The sequence below is a fragment of the Rhinoderma darwinii genome, chromosome 3 (genome assembly GCF_050947455.1).
Source record: "Rhinoderma darwinii isolate aRhiDar2 chromosome 3, aRhiDar2.hap1, whole genome shotgun sequence".
Taxonomy (NCBI): Eukaryota; Metazoa; Chordata; class Amphibia; order Anura; family Rhinodermatidae; genus Rhinoderma; species Rhinoderma darwinii.
In genome coordinates, this window is record NC_134689.1 from 403,908,170 (window position 1) to 403,922,495 (window position 14,326).

The 14,326-nt window shown below is 41.6% G+C and overlaps 2 non-coding genes across 2 annotated transcripts; both read right to left on the minus strand.

Annotated features, from left to right (window-relative positions):
- Window positions 1–1,420: 1,420 nt before the first annotated feature.
- TRNAI-AAU (transfer RNA isoleucine (anticodon AAU)) lies at window positions 1,421–1,494 on the minus strand. Its single transcript has one exon. It is a non-coding gene; the product is annotated as a tRNA-Ile (tRNA).
- A 1,299-nt stretch (window positions 1,495–2,793) lies between these two features.
- On the minus strand, window positions 2,794–2,929 carry LOC142751355 (U8 small nucleolar RNA). The gene has a single exon (XR_012882902.1). It is a non-coding gene; the product is annotated as a U8 small nucleolar RNA (small nucleolar RNA).
- Window positions 2,930–14,326: the final 11,397 nt, after the last annotated feature.

Genomic DNA, 14,326 nt, shown 5'->3' on the forward strand with positions numbered 1-14,326 from the left:
GTGACTGAAGACAGAAGCAGCCGGATGAGTTCTGAAGTGTTCAGGCATTTACTTTCTGCTCAGATTCCACAACATGCAGCAAGGTTGATTTGACGTCGCTTCACAGGACAGATGGACAATGACCCAAAACATACTGCGAAAGCAACCCAGGAGTTTATAAGGCAAAGAAGTGGAATATTCTGCAATGGCCAAGTCATCACCAGGGAATGTGCTGTTAGCAAAAAAAAAAATTTTATTTAAACAATTAGTGTGTGGGTGATTAAACATTGTTCAAATTTTTTTTTTTTTTCACGAGTCAGGAAATATTCTAAATTGGATTCAATTGGATTCTAATTTATAATATTTACCATTTCTGGTCACTAGATGGAGCCATTCCCAAAATTGCAGCATTGCATGTGGTAAAGCAACCACATTGCTTTATGCTGCAAAATTGGGTAAAAAGCCCTCGCTCTAGTGAGCTCTCAGCATCCCCCCCTCCTTTATCCTGGCTAGTGCCGGGATAAACGAAGGGATTGAACAGTCTAACCTCCTACACTGTGTGTCGCCATTTTTTGAGCTAACACACAGTGTAGTAGGTTTACATACAGTAGTAAAGAACACACAAACACGAACATACATAGAAATCTCTTACCTGCTCCTGCCGCCGCGGCTCCCTCTGGCCCGTCCACTCCGTCTGCTGCCGCTGGTCCAAGTGCACAAGTCCGGAAGCCGCGACCGGAAGTAGTAATCTTACTGTCCGGCCGCGACTTCCGGTCCACAAGAAAATGGCGCCGGACGGCGCGCATTTCAAATTGGACTGTGTGGGAGCGGCGCATGCGCCGTTCCTACACAGACGGCGTACATTGAAGTGGATGGAACGGGCCCTGTTCGCAGTCCCTATGGGACTGGAGCTGCCGTATTCCATGTCTGTATGTGTCGTTAATCGACACATACAGAAATGGAAAAAAAAATGGCAGCCCCCATAGTGAAGAAAAAGTGTAAAAATAAGAAAAAGTAACACACAAACACACAAATTAATCCAAACGTTTTTAATAAAGCACTAACATCTTTAACATATTAAAAAAAAAATTGTGGTAACACTGTTCCTTTAAAGAGACTCTGTCACCACATTATAAGTGCCCTATCTCCTACATAAGGAGATGGGCGCTATAATGTAGGTGACAGTAGTGCTTTTTATATAATAAAACGATCTGTTTTCACCACTTTATTAGCGGACAAATTCTACGGTAGTGTGCATGGGGCCTAAGGTAACACAAGGTTTGTAATTGTAATGCATGTAATGTATGTTACTATCTGATGGTCTCCCCATTGTGTATATGGATAACTATTGATGTTTTTGTAAATGAAAATAAAAAAAAATAGAACTCCACTTACGTAAAACACAATTAGATTTTTAGATATTTCACTTGTAAAAATAAGATGGCCCGTACGGGGATTGAACCCGCGACCTTGGCGTTATTAGCACCACGCTCTAACCAACTGAGCTAACCGGCCATATGATGTCCCCATCCAAAAACATTTTTTTTATAGTATTACAGGAGTGTTTGCGTCCATCGTTGGGCCTGGGGTGGCTGATAGGCCCGGCATGATGTATAACTACAGTGTAGCAGTAATACCTGGAGAGCTCCTTCCAAATAGTCCTTTGCATTTTAGAGCTCCTTCCAAACAGTCCTTTGCATTTTAAGCTTCTTTGGCCGAAAGAAATGGTCTATACTGGACGTGAATCTTCCACTTTGACCTCGATGTTTAACCGACAGATCCGGGAAGACTTTATAAGCTCGGCATTGCTGGTTATCATTTTCCTGTTTATGTTTCTCATGAATTATCGGTGCCGGGAAGTAATAAGCAGCATTACAAGCTCGTAAGACCAGTCTTATCTAGGGAACTGCTTTATAGGTCGATGTGTTGTAAGCTCTTTACGGACCACGGCTTTTGCTGTCACATGCAACAAAGAAAATGTCAGGAAAATCATAATAGAACAGCTGAACTTTATATGGGGTTACTCCGAATCACTTTAAATAATGGCAGCTGTGTACTCACTACTATTTAACATGAGCTGAAATGTGATTCGCCAATTCTGAACACAACCACATCCCCAATTATAAGAGGGTGTTCACACTTATGCAACCACATTATTGTAGTTTAGTTATTTTTCCCCTATAAATGATTTCAGTTTGTTTTTCAATGGAATTGTACAGATTATGGGTCACATTAAAGGTGGAAAAAGTTCTGAAATTATTCATCTTGGTCTTATTTTTTGACATGACAAAAACCTGGCATTTTAAAGGCCTAAAAACGGCGTATTTTCCACAACCGATTAATTGCGGAAAACTCGCAGCGTATTACAATAGCAGCAGTGAGGGTGAGATTCCCACAAATCTCGTCCCCCCCACTGCGGAAAAATTTGCCGTAAAAACGCATATAAATTGACGTGCGGTTAATTCAGCGGATACGCAACTCTTCTGTTGCGGGTCTTCCCGATTTAATTCATCGGGGTGCTTAAACCCATAAATAAAAAAGCAGTGTGTGTTGCGATATTTGGGACGGAATCACAGCAATGCTTCTCAAAAATCGCAAGTAAGAAAAAAATGTAAATACATTTATATTTACCCAGAGTTCCCTGCTTTTTCTCCAGTCCGGCCTCCCTGGTTGACATAGCAGGCCATGTGACCGTTGCAGCCAATCACAGCCTGCAACATAATCCAGGGAGGCATGACTGGACATCAGAAGATGGAGGGAGTAAGCATGTGCGATCATTTATGCCCAAATTAATGCACTACAGTGGGGGTCAATATCAGAACATTACACCCCATGAGTTGGCAGATCAGGGGGTGCAGGAGTCTTATGTAATCACACACTCAGCCTCCTCCATTCATCATATACAGCGCCCCCATCTGGAGGAACAGGGAAGGAATAACCTCACTGATAATACAGCGGAGCGGGCTGAGCTGCGGACACCCATATACAGATACTGAGTAACATTAAGGAGATGTGTCACATCTGTCATCTATCAGACACTACATCCATCATAGCCGCTTATAAATTGTCTGATAGTCCAATCCACAACAGATCAGCACTGGAATAGAAGCTGCTGTAAGGACATGTTCACACACGGCTTATTTTCAGGCGTATTTCGGAGCGTAAGACACTCATATTACACTCAGAAATACGCTTTTAATAACCCTGCAAACAGCTTCCTATTGATTTCAATGCACATTGCACTGTGATACATTACACCTGCCACAATACCACCACCACCTTTGTTTCTGGAAATGAAAACTTTTCAAGATTAAAAAAACTAGAACCTCCTTTACCTAAAACACAAAAGATTTCCATTAGTCACTTGTAAAACAATTGAAATTGCTGCTCAGTGTCCATAGTCCTGTTTTCAGATGAAAGTAAATTTTGCATTTCATTTGGAAATCTCGGTCCCCGAGTCTGGAGGAAGAGTGGAGAGGCGTCAATCCAAGTGTCTTGCGGTCCAGTGGTTGTGAAGTTTCCACAGTCAGTGATGGTTTGGGGGGCCGTGTCATCTGCTGGTGTTGGTCCACTGTGTTTCTAATTCATTGAGAAGGACTAGTATATTCTACCTGTTAATAATTTGATAACTCCTGTGACTTTTTCCGGAGATCTGATCATCTGATGAAACAGGTAAATAATATTGGTAGATACAGATTGTTACATATTTACAGAGATATTTATGTTGGATTGTCATCACTTTGCCATATGGCAGATACAAATATGGGTCATAATAAGAGGCTCCATTGAGTACTATGGAGAGATTACGGGCTCAACTCTAGATGTACAAAGGTGCCACCCAACATGCCCCTTGTTTCATGTTTTTGAGCAACAGATTTTCAGAGTTTTCACTTCTCCGACTGTAAAACAAGGGGCCCATACAGAAATCAAACCCACCACCTTGGTGATATGTTCACCACACTCTAGGCAACTGAGCTAACCGACCAATTGACATTTGCTTCCGAAATTTTTTTTTTTTAATGTTATCAAAGGCCAGCAAGATATTGTCGTGTATTAAAAGAGGCATGGACTCGCGGGACAGGGATGTAATATTACCACTTTACAAAGCATTAGTGCGGCCTCATCTAGAATATGCAGTTCAGTTCTGGGCTCCAGTTCATAGAAAGGATGCCCTGGAGTTGGAAAAAATACAAAGAAGAGCAACGAAGCTAATAAGGGGCATGGAGAATTTAAGTTATGAGGAAAGATTGAAAGAATTAAACCTATTTAGCCTTGAAAAAAGACGACTAAGGGGGGACATGATTAACTTATATAAATATATTAATGGCACATACAAAAAATATGGTGAAATCCTGTTCCTTGTAAAACCCCCTCAAAAAACAAGGGGGCACTCCCTCCGTCTGGAGAAAAAAAGGTTCAAGCTGCAGAGGCGACAAGGCTTCTTTACAGTGAGAACTGTGAATCTATGGAATAGTCACCGCAGGAGCCGTCACAGCAGGGACAGTAGATGGCTTTAAAAAAGGCTTAGATAATTTCCTAGAACAAAAAATATTAGCTCCTATGTGTAGAAATGTTTCCCCTCCCTTTTCCCGTCCCTTGGTTGAACTTGATGGACATGTGTCTTTTTTCAACCGTACGAACTATGTAACTATGTAACCATGTATGTAACTATGTAACCATGTATGTAACTATGTAACCATGTATGTAACTATGTAACCATGTATGTAACTATGTAACTATGTAACTTTGTAACTATCAATTTATTCTCAGAAGATATTGAAGTTGATGTGTTGGAAGTGGGAAAAATGGACAAGTGTAAGGATCTGAGCGACTTTGACCAAAAAAAAAAATGGTGTCTAGAGTACTGGGTAAAGGCCGGTCTTGTGGGGAGTTCCCGGTACGCAGTGCTTAGTATTTATCCAACATGGTTCAGGGATCGACAACAGGTGTGAGGGTCATGGGCACCCAAGTCTAGCCCCTCTGGTCTTATCCTGTAGAAGAGCTGCTGTAGCATAAATTGATATAATAGTTTCTGCTGGTTATGATAGAAAGTTGTCAGAACATCGCAGCTTGCTGGGTTTATCTACCATGTGCCATTTATAATACTGGTGTCTTCTTATGTGGCCTTCATACCCTCTTTTACTTTTTAGCGAATTATTTACTAGAACCCCATTTACCTAAGAAAATAGAATGTAAAATAAGTGGAAAAACATTCTGGCCCGTACGGGGCTCAAACTTGCAACCTTAGAGTTATCAACACAACTCTCTCACCAACTGAGCATAGTACCACAGATCGTTACCGGCCTTGTTCATAACGTGATAACGCCTGCGACTCTTTCCAGAAATCTGATCATCTGATAATACGGATATATAAAATTGGTTGATAAGTTCATAACTTAGATGTGATGGATAAGGCCCCATGCACACCACCGTATTTTTCATCCGTAATTATGGACCCATTCATTTCTATGGGCTACGGACACCTTTCCGTATCTTTACAGATGGGTGTCTGTGCCGTAGAAAATATGGAACATGTCCTAATTACGGCACGGACTCCTCATAGAACTCTATGGGCGCTTCCGTAATTTCGGCTGGCTACGGATGTGCATCTGTAGCCGTCCGTAATTATGGAAGCTTTGCTATGCGACGCCAGGGGATTACACAAGATTCCTCCCGTTTTTTTTGCAGATCTGTAAATACGGATGCATTACGGATGACTATAAATGACTATGGATCTGTATTTACGGATGGATGAAAAATACGGTTGTGTACATGGGGGCTAAGAGGTGGATCCTGCTTTTTAGGGACACGCAGGACGCGCTGACACTGAACCCATCATGTGCATGAGGCCTTAGAAGTAAGAAGGAGACAGAGGGATTCAAAAAAGGACAAACTAAAGGAAAGGATTTCTCTATATGCCGATTTGTTATAATTTTTTGGCAATACTATGATAGCGATCCCGATTATTGGGAATATTTTAGATACTATTGATCAATTTTTCGGTTAATATATAAATTGTCCGAAATCTCTCCTGTTTCCAGTTGACCCAGGAACATATTTTCTGATAATCTCTACAGTTTATTCATCATAATTCATCCTTCAAATATTTGGGGGTTTTGGTCTCTAGAAGGGTCCAGGACTTTATCGATTTAAATTGAATCCCTCCTATTGAGCTAAAGTGAAAACCTGAAAGAGTCTCCCAATATCAGAGGCTTCAAGAGCGGCCCTTGTTATAATAGTCATGTGGCCACAGGTCATTTTTAATATTACAAAGTCCAATCTGGATTCCCCTAAAATTTATTTAAACTCTTGATGCTTTAATTTCAGAATTATTTCCAATCTTCAATGTCCAAAGGAAAAGGGGGGAGTCCCAGTCCCAAATATGTTGTATTAGGCTATATTCACATGACACCGTGTGACGGACATTTTTTTAATGCCTGGCAATTTTTTTTTTAAACTAATTGTAAATACTGGCCATCAATAAAAAGAACATGTTCTATTTTCAGCCGTTTTCTTGGCCCGATGCCCCGCATGGAACTTAAAGGATAAGTTCTTAACAGCCGTTTTTGAGAAAGCAATCTGTGTGACGGCCGCTAAAAAATGATTGGTTGCTAGCAGTTGCCCCGAAAGTGCTGGTGAAGCAAGAAAACCATTGGTTTCCTTCCCCGCCATTCAGCATTTTTATTTTGATGCATGCGGTGCAATGACGTTATTGTGATATCTGCGATGTTCCGCTGGAGCAGACCTGGTCAGAAGAGACTAGGCATGCCTCGCTGGAGGAGAGGATGGCACGGAAACGGGGGACAGGTGAGTGTTGCACTATTTACAGGGGCAGTATGGCACTATCTATATGGGCACTGTGGCAATATGTGGACACTATCTAAAGGGGACACTGTGGCGCTATCTATATTTGCACTCTGGCAATAACTACCGAGGGTGGTGTGTGGCATTATCTACATGGACACTGTGGCACTATCTACAGGGGGCACTGCGGGCACTATGTGCATAAGACCATGGGCCCTGGGCTTTTACCCAAACTGGGGCCCCCCACCGCACCGCCGCCCTGCCGCACCGTAACTATTTTTAACACTACCTTTTTGGGCAAGCATTAACAAATGGGTGTTACGATTCCCCTTGTCACAGGGCTGTATCCCTACATACTGACAGTATCACACTGTGCTGGGACACATCCTCCTGACAAGGGGAATTGTCTATCAGTCCTGGACTTCAGAAAGACTTTTTGTGAAATACAAGAATTTCCTATAATAAACATGTCAGGAGAGGTGACTCACAGGTGACCTCTTTTCTTATCCAACCAGTCCAGAGCTCATGACGACTTCTCCCGCCCATGACCCATTTCTGCAGAATATGCCACTCAGATGTCTGCGGCTCCTCACTTTTCCAACATTTCCACACCTATAAACGAAAATAAAGTTATCATGGTGCCACATACTATGCCCCTAAATATAATAGCACCAAAGACTGCGCGCCTGAATATAATAATACCAAACGATGTAAAACACCACATATACACAGCCCTCTGTACATAGTGCCACACACATCCCCCCGTAGAGAGCGTTACACACAGCCCCCTATAGATAGCGCCATACAACCCTCCCCCTCTTGTAAATAGCGCCACAGAGTCCCCCTGTAAAGAGTGCCATACACATACCACTGTGGATAGCGCCACACAGCCCCCCTTGTATATAGTGTCACACAGCGCTCCCCCTTAGTATCTAGGGCCACACAGCGCTCCCCCTTGCATATAGGGCCACTTAGCGCTCCCCCTTTGTATATAGTGCACACAGCGCTCCCCCCTTTGTATGGAGTGCCACACAGTACTCCCCTCCCCCTTGTATATAGTGTAACAGAGAACTCCCCCCCTTGTATATAGTGTCACAGAGCACTACCCCCTTTGTATATAGTGTCACACAGTGCTCCACCCCCCCCTTGTATATAGGCCCACACAGCGCTACCCTCCCCCTTGTATATAGGGCCACCCAGCACTCTCCCCTTGTATATAGTGCACAGCGCCACTCCCACCTAAAAAAATAAATATATATTTTACTTACCTTGCTGCGTTCTTGTGGCGGCCGCTCAAGCTGGACGCATGTGAAGCCTCCCGACTACACGCATGCGCAGACCGGCGTGATGTAGTACCTCATCACGCCGGCCTGCGCAGGGAGTCTTCCCAGCGCCTGATGGGCTGCAAGCCTAATGTGGCCTGCAGCCTATAATATTTGTTTGTATCTGAGGACTCAGATACAAATTAATGTGGCTACCGCTAGCACCGGGACCCTCTCCGTGCGGTCTTGTGCGGTTCGAGCGGCCATGGGCCCCCTGGGAGCCTTGGGCCCCAGGCGACCGCCCGAACTGCCCTAATGATAATCTGCCCCTGCGCTGTTTACATGGACACTGTGTGCAGCACTATCTACATTAGCACTGTGCAACTATCTACAGGGGGCAGTGTGTAGCACTATCTAGATTAGCACTAATTAAAGGAGCACTGTCTACGTGGGCCCTGCGTATGGTACTATCAACAGGGGGTAGTGTGTAGCACTACCTACATTAGCTCTGTGGCACTATCTACATGAGCACTAACTACAGTGGCGTTAAGGAACTATCTACATGGGCACTGTGTGTGGCACTATCTACAGGGGGCAGTGTGTGGCAATATCTACAGGGGCTTTGTGGCACTATCTACATGGGGTAGTGTGGCACTTTAAACAAAGGGTCCTGTGGTGGTTTCAAAAACCCCCTGACAAATTAAATTCATCAGTTTTTTTAACGGACATACGAAACGAATGTCACATAGATGACAAACGGCCGTTAAAAATGGTCATACAGCCAGGAAATATATAGAAATTTGGTGACACACAGATGCAAAATGTCCGTGAAATACAGTTTAACCCGTTTTTAACAGTTGTCTCTTTTCCCTGTCCTGTGTATATAGTCTTATTATCTGCCTACACAAATAAAATACTTTGCAGACCGGGAATCTGATATGGTAAACCAGTGGGTTGAACAATTATATTGTATGGCCAATAATCTTAATCTGTGTGAAGTATTAGGTGGAACTTTTTTATTCTGATTAAGATTATACCAACATGTCATATGCAACAGAAAATATGGGTAATTGTTAAAAAAAATATTTGTTGTTGTGGGATAGACCAGGGAAACCTCTCTTTGGGGCAAGTAATATTTAAAACATTTAAATAGGAATATTGGGAGGCATTTTTTTTTTTACATTTGTAATTTGTAGATTACATAATTTATCTGATCTATGGGTAACTGACAATCATAATAGACTCCTGTAAAACCAGGTTGCTTATTGTTATTGCTGCTTTCCAGGGACAAGTGTAGGGCAATAATTATTTGCTGGATACATTTTAACTAATTCCATTATTATTCTTTTTAATATTATTATTTTATTTTTTTTCTTATTTTTCTTAAATCCACAGGAGCAGGAGTTGGGGGTTCTGCTATAGATCTAATATACCTGTGGGGATAACTGACAGAACTACCGGTGAGCATTGTAATGTATGTTACTATCTATCTCCTGCTCTCCCCATTGTGTATATGGATAACAATTTATGATTTTGTAGATGAATATGAAAAATATTGAAGATAAAAAAACTCAGCTTACCTAACACAATAGATTTTGATATATTTAACTTGTAAAAAAAAAAAATTGGCCCACACGGGGATCGAACCCGCAACCTTGGCACTCTAACCAAATGAGCTAATTGGCCACATGACATCTACTTCAAAAATCTTTCTTTTTTTTTTTGATGGTAACAATAAAAACTCAGATGATTTTTCAGATATTAAGATCTATATTCTCTCTGTTTATATTGTGATAATGCCTGTCACTCTTTCCAGAAATCTGATCATCTGATGAAACATATAAATATTATTGGCTTAATACACATTGTTTTATCCATAATCTTTTTTCCATTTTTTTTTATAAAAAATCTTCAACGGCTGCTTGGTGTTGTATATATTTAAAGAGGCTCTGTCACCAGATTTTGCAGCCCCTATCTGCTATTGCAGCAGATCGGCGCTGCAATGTAGATTACAGTAACGTTTTTATTTTTAAAAAACGAGCATTTTTGGCCAAGTTATAACCATTTTCGTATTTATGCAAATGAGGCTTTCAAAAGTACAACTGGGCGTGTTGAAAAGTAAAAGTACAACTGGGCGTGTATTATGTGCGGACATCGGGGCGTGTTTACTACTTTTACTAGCTGGGCGTTGTGTATAGAAGTATCATCCGCTTCTCTTCACAACGCCCAGCTTCTGGCAGTGCAGACACAGCCGTGTTCTCCAGAGATCTCGCTGTGTCGTCACTCACAGGTCCTGCATCGTGTCAGACGAGCGAGGACACATCGGCACCAGAGGCTACAGATGATTCTGCAGCAGCATCGGCGTTTGCAGGTAAATCGATGTAGCTACTTACCTGCTGATGCTGCTGCAGAATCAACTGTAGCCTCTGGTGCCGACACGATGCAGGACCTGTGAGTGACGTCACAGATCTGCACTGCCAGAAGCTGGGCGTTGTGAAGAGAAGTGGATGATACTTCTCATCAGAACGCCCAGCTAGTAAAAGTAGTAAACACGCCCCGATGTACGCACATAATACACGCCCACTTGGACTTTTACTTTTCAACACGCCCACTTGGACTTTTGAAAGCCTCATTTGCATAAATACGAAAATGGTCATAACTTGGCCAAAAATGCTCGTTTTTTAAAAATAAAAACGTTACTGTAATCTACATTGCAGCGCCGATCTGCTGCAATAGCAGATAGGGGTGGCAAAATCTGGTGACAGAGCCTCTTTAAGTTGATACTGCTGGCTTCGTTATCCCTCCACTAGGTGGCACTTGTGCAGTGGTGAGACCGGTCACAGTCTGGCAATGATTTGGAGAAAATATGCTACGAATTGCTACATAGGAGTAAAGGGTGGTTGGTCCGGGCACCGAAGACGTCGTGTACATATTGAATCCTGTTGTGTTTACTGACGGTTTTAATAAAGCCTCATGCACACCGCCGTGCCCGTAATCACTGCCCGTAATTGCCTGACGGCTGCGGACAGCCACACGCATTTTCGGCCAGTGCTCCCATACAAAGTATAGGAGCACAGTCCGTAAAAAGCAAAAGATAGGACATTTACTATGTTTTGCGGCGGCTTTCTACAGCCCGGACACCCTCCCATAAATATACAGGACGGTGTCCTTGGTCAATAGAGTTGAATGGGTCCGTAATTGCGGACCGCAATTACGACCCGCAATTGCGGACAAATTCTACGGTCGTGTGCATGTAGATTTGTAATTGTAATGCGTGTAATGTATGTTACTATCTGATGGTCTCCATATATGGATAACAATTTATATTTTTGTAAATTAAAATAAAAAATAATAGAACTTCACTCACGTAAAACACAATAAGATTTTTGTATATTTCACTTGTAAAGAAAGTGGAAAAATATTCTGGCCAGTACGGGGATTGAACCTGCGACCTTGGCGTTATTAGCACCACGCTCTAACCAGCTGAGCTAACCGGCCTTGTGATATTTCCACTCAAAAACATATTTTTTTTTGCAGTATCACAACTGTTTATAGATTAGACACTTTATGTGGTCTAGTGGGTAACTGAAAATCTTAAAAGTCTCCTGGAAAACCAGGTTATTATTGCTTTCCAGGGACGAGTGTAGGGCAATAATTATTTGCTAGATACGTTTTCATTCCATTATTTATATTTTTATTATTATTATTTTTTTATTTTTCTTAAATTCACAGGAGCGGAAGTTGGGGGTTCTGCTATAGATCTAATACACCTGTGGGAATAACTGACAGAACTACCGGTGAGCATTGTGATATATGTTACTATCTGATGGTCTCCCCATTGTGTACATGGATAACAATTGATGTTTTTGTAAATGAATGTGAAAATATTGAAGATAAAAAAAACAACATTTACATAAAACCCAATAGATTTTCATATATTTACCTTGTGAAAACAGTTGGAAAAAAATAGGGATGAGTGCAAGATCAACAATGCTTGTATGACAGATAGTAATACCACACAAAATAGTTACCAATTAACATTTCGAATATGTCTACTTTATGTTTGCATAATTTTTTGAACATCCTTTTATTTTTCAGGGATAATCCTCTATAGGTTATTCTTCATAATTCATCCTTCAAATATTTGGGAGTTTTGGTCTCTAGAAGGGTCCAGGACGTTATCGATTTAAATTGAATCCCTCCTATTCATAGACTGAGAGCTAATTTTGATCAAATTGTGTGAGCCCACCTGCCATGACAAGGTGGCCTCTATAAGGTGGGTCCCTATGCCGCTCGTATCCCCAGAACTGGGACTATCTACACTATCTATCTATCTATCTATCTATCTATCTATCTATCTATCTATCTATCTATCTATCTATCTATCTATCTATCTATCTATCTATCTATCTATCTATCTATCTATCTATCTAGGCAAACAAATAGATCCAGCAGCACCGGCAAACAGTGGGTGCAAATCCTCAGGAACAGACCACGTTCCAAACTTGATAGTATTCAAAAAATAGGCAGCACTCCGCAGTAAATGTGAATAAAAGTGTACTTTTATTGCCCCCTGTGCACAGGGGGCAATAAAAGTACCCTTTTATTCACATTTACTGCGGAGTGCTGCCTATTTTTTGAATACTATCTATCTATCTATCTATCTATCTATCTATCTATCTATCTATCTATCTATCTATCTATCTATCTATCTATCTATCTATCTATCTATCTATCTATCTATCTATCTCATATCTATCTATCTATCTATCTATCTATCTATCTATCTATCTATCTATCTATCTATCTATCTATCTATCTATCTATCTATCTATCTATCTATCTATCTATCTATCTATCTATCTCATATCTATCTATCTATCTATCTATCTATCTATCTATCTATCTATCTATCTATCTATCTATCTATCTATCTATCTATCTATCTATCTATCTATCTATCTATCTATCTATCTATCTATCTATCTATCATCTATCTATCTATCTATCTATCTATCTATCTATCTATCTAGACACTGGTTAGATCAGATGATGATGTTTATTAGCAGTTTTTACATTTGGAACCAGAAAATACCCTGAGCTGTCAATGTGAGTTCTAAATCTTTTAAAGGACTAGTGTTATCAGAAACACCCCAGGGTGCCTCACCCCTTCATGTAGTATTACATGGCGGCCATTCAGATGAATAGACATCTATGTAATACATGGACAGCTTGATTCAGCCATAATGGTACCTGCTCTTACAGATTGGTGCTGGCACATAGTGGGCAGTGCCGTAACTACCGCTGTAGCAGCCATAGCGGCTGCTACGGGGCCCGTGGCATGAGGGGGCCTGTGCCGCCCGCCATCACGAGTCACCCCAGGCCCAGTGGCGCCGCTATGATTGCTACAGCGGTAGCAACGCCACATTCAACAGTATCTGCGTCCTTAGGACCAGGGTCAGACTGGGACTTAAAATCAGCCCTGGCATTTTTGAGCACACAGGCCCACCGCAGGCCATACACAGCCGCCAGTGTTGGACTTGGAGTACATGGGACCACCTTTCAGCTATACAAGACATGGGGAGATTTATCAAAACAGGTGTAAATGAAAACAGGAATAGTCCTGATAGCTCCAATTCCAATGAATCCACTGCTCTTCCACGAGAATAATGAACATGCTCGTTATTCTAGAGGATTTTTTTTTGCGGAGCGGAAAAAAATTCAAGCAGATTTATTATTGTAACTAATTAAAATTTGATATTCAGCCATATACACACACACTCACATGCAACCCACAACCTGGACACATGCTGCATTCATGCCACTCACACCTAGGACACATGCGCACGCGCACCACTCACTCCTAGGACATATGGCGCACATGCACCACTCACACCTAGGATATATCCTCCACTCTTGCCACTCACACCTAAGACATATGCCGCACATTGTCTACCCACATCAAGGACACACGTTGAACACGCACTACTCACACCTGGCACAGATCCTGCACACACCACTCACATACTAGACACATATACTCACACACTAGACACATACCACACACACTACTTACACTAGACACATACCGCACACACCATACAAATGCTAAACACATACCTCACATAACACTTACACACTAGACCTATACCACACATACCACTCACACTCACATTGAAAACAACACGCACACAAATGCCACTAATACATTAGAAGAAGACACAAAACTCACAAAAATTGCATATTTCACTCATACAATTGACATACACAGTGAACACTAC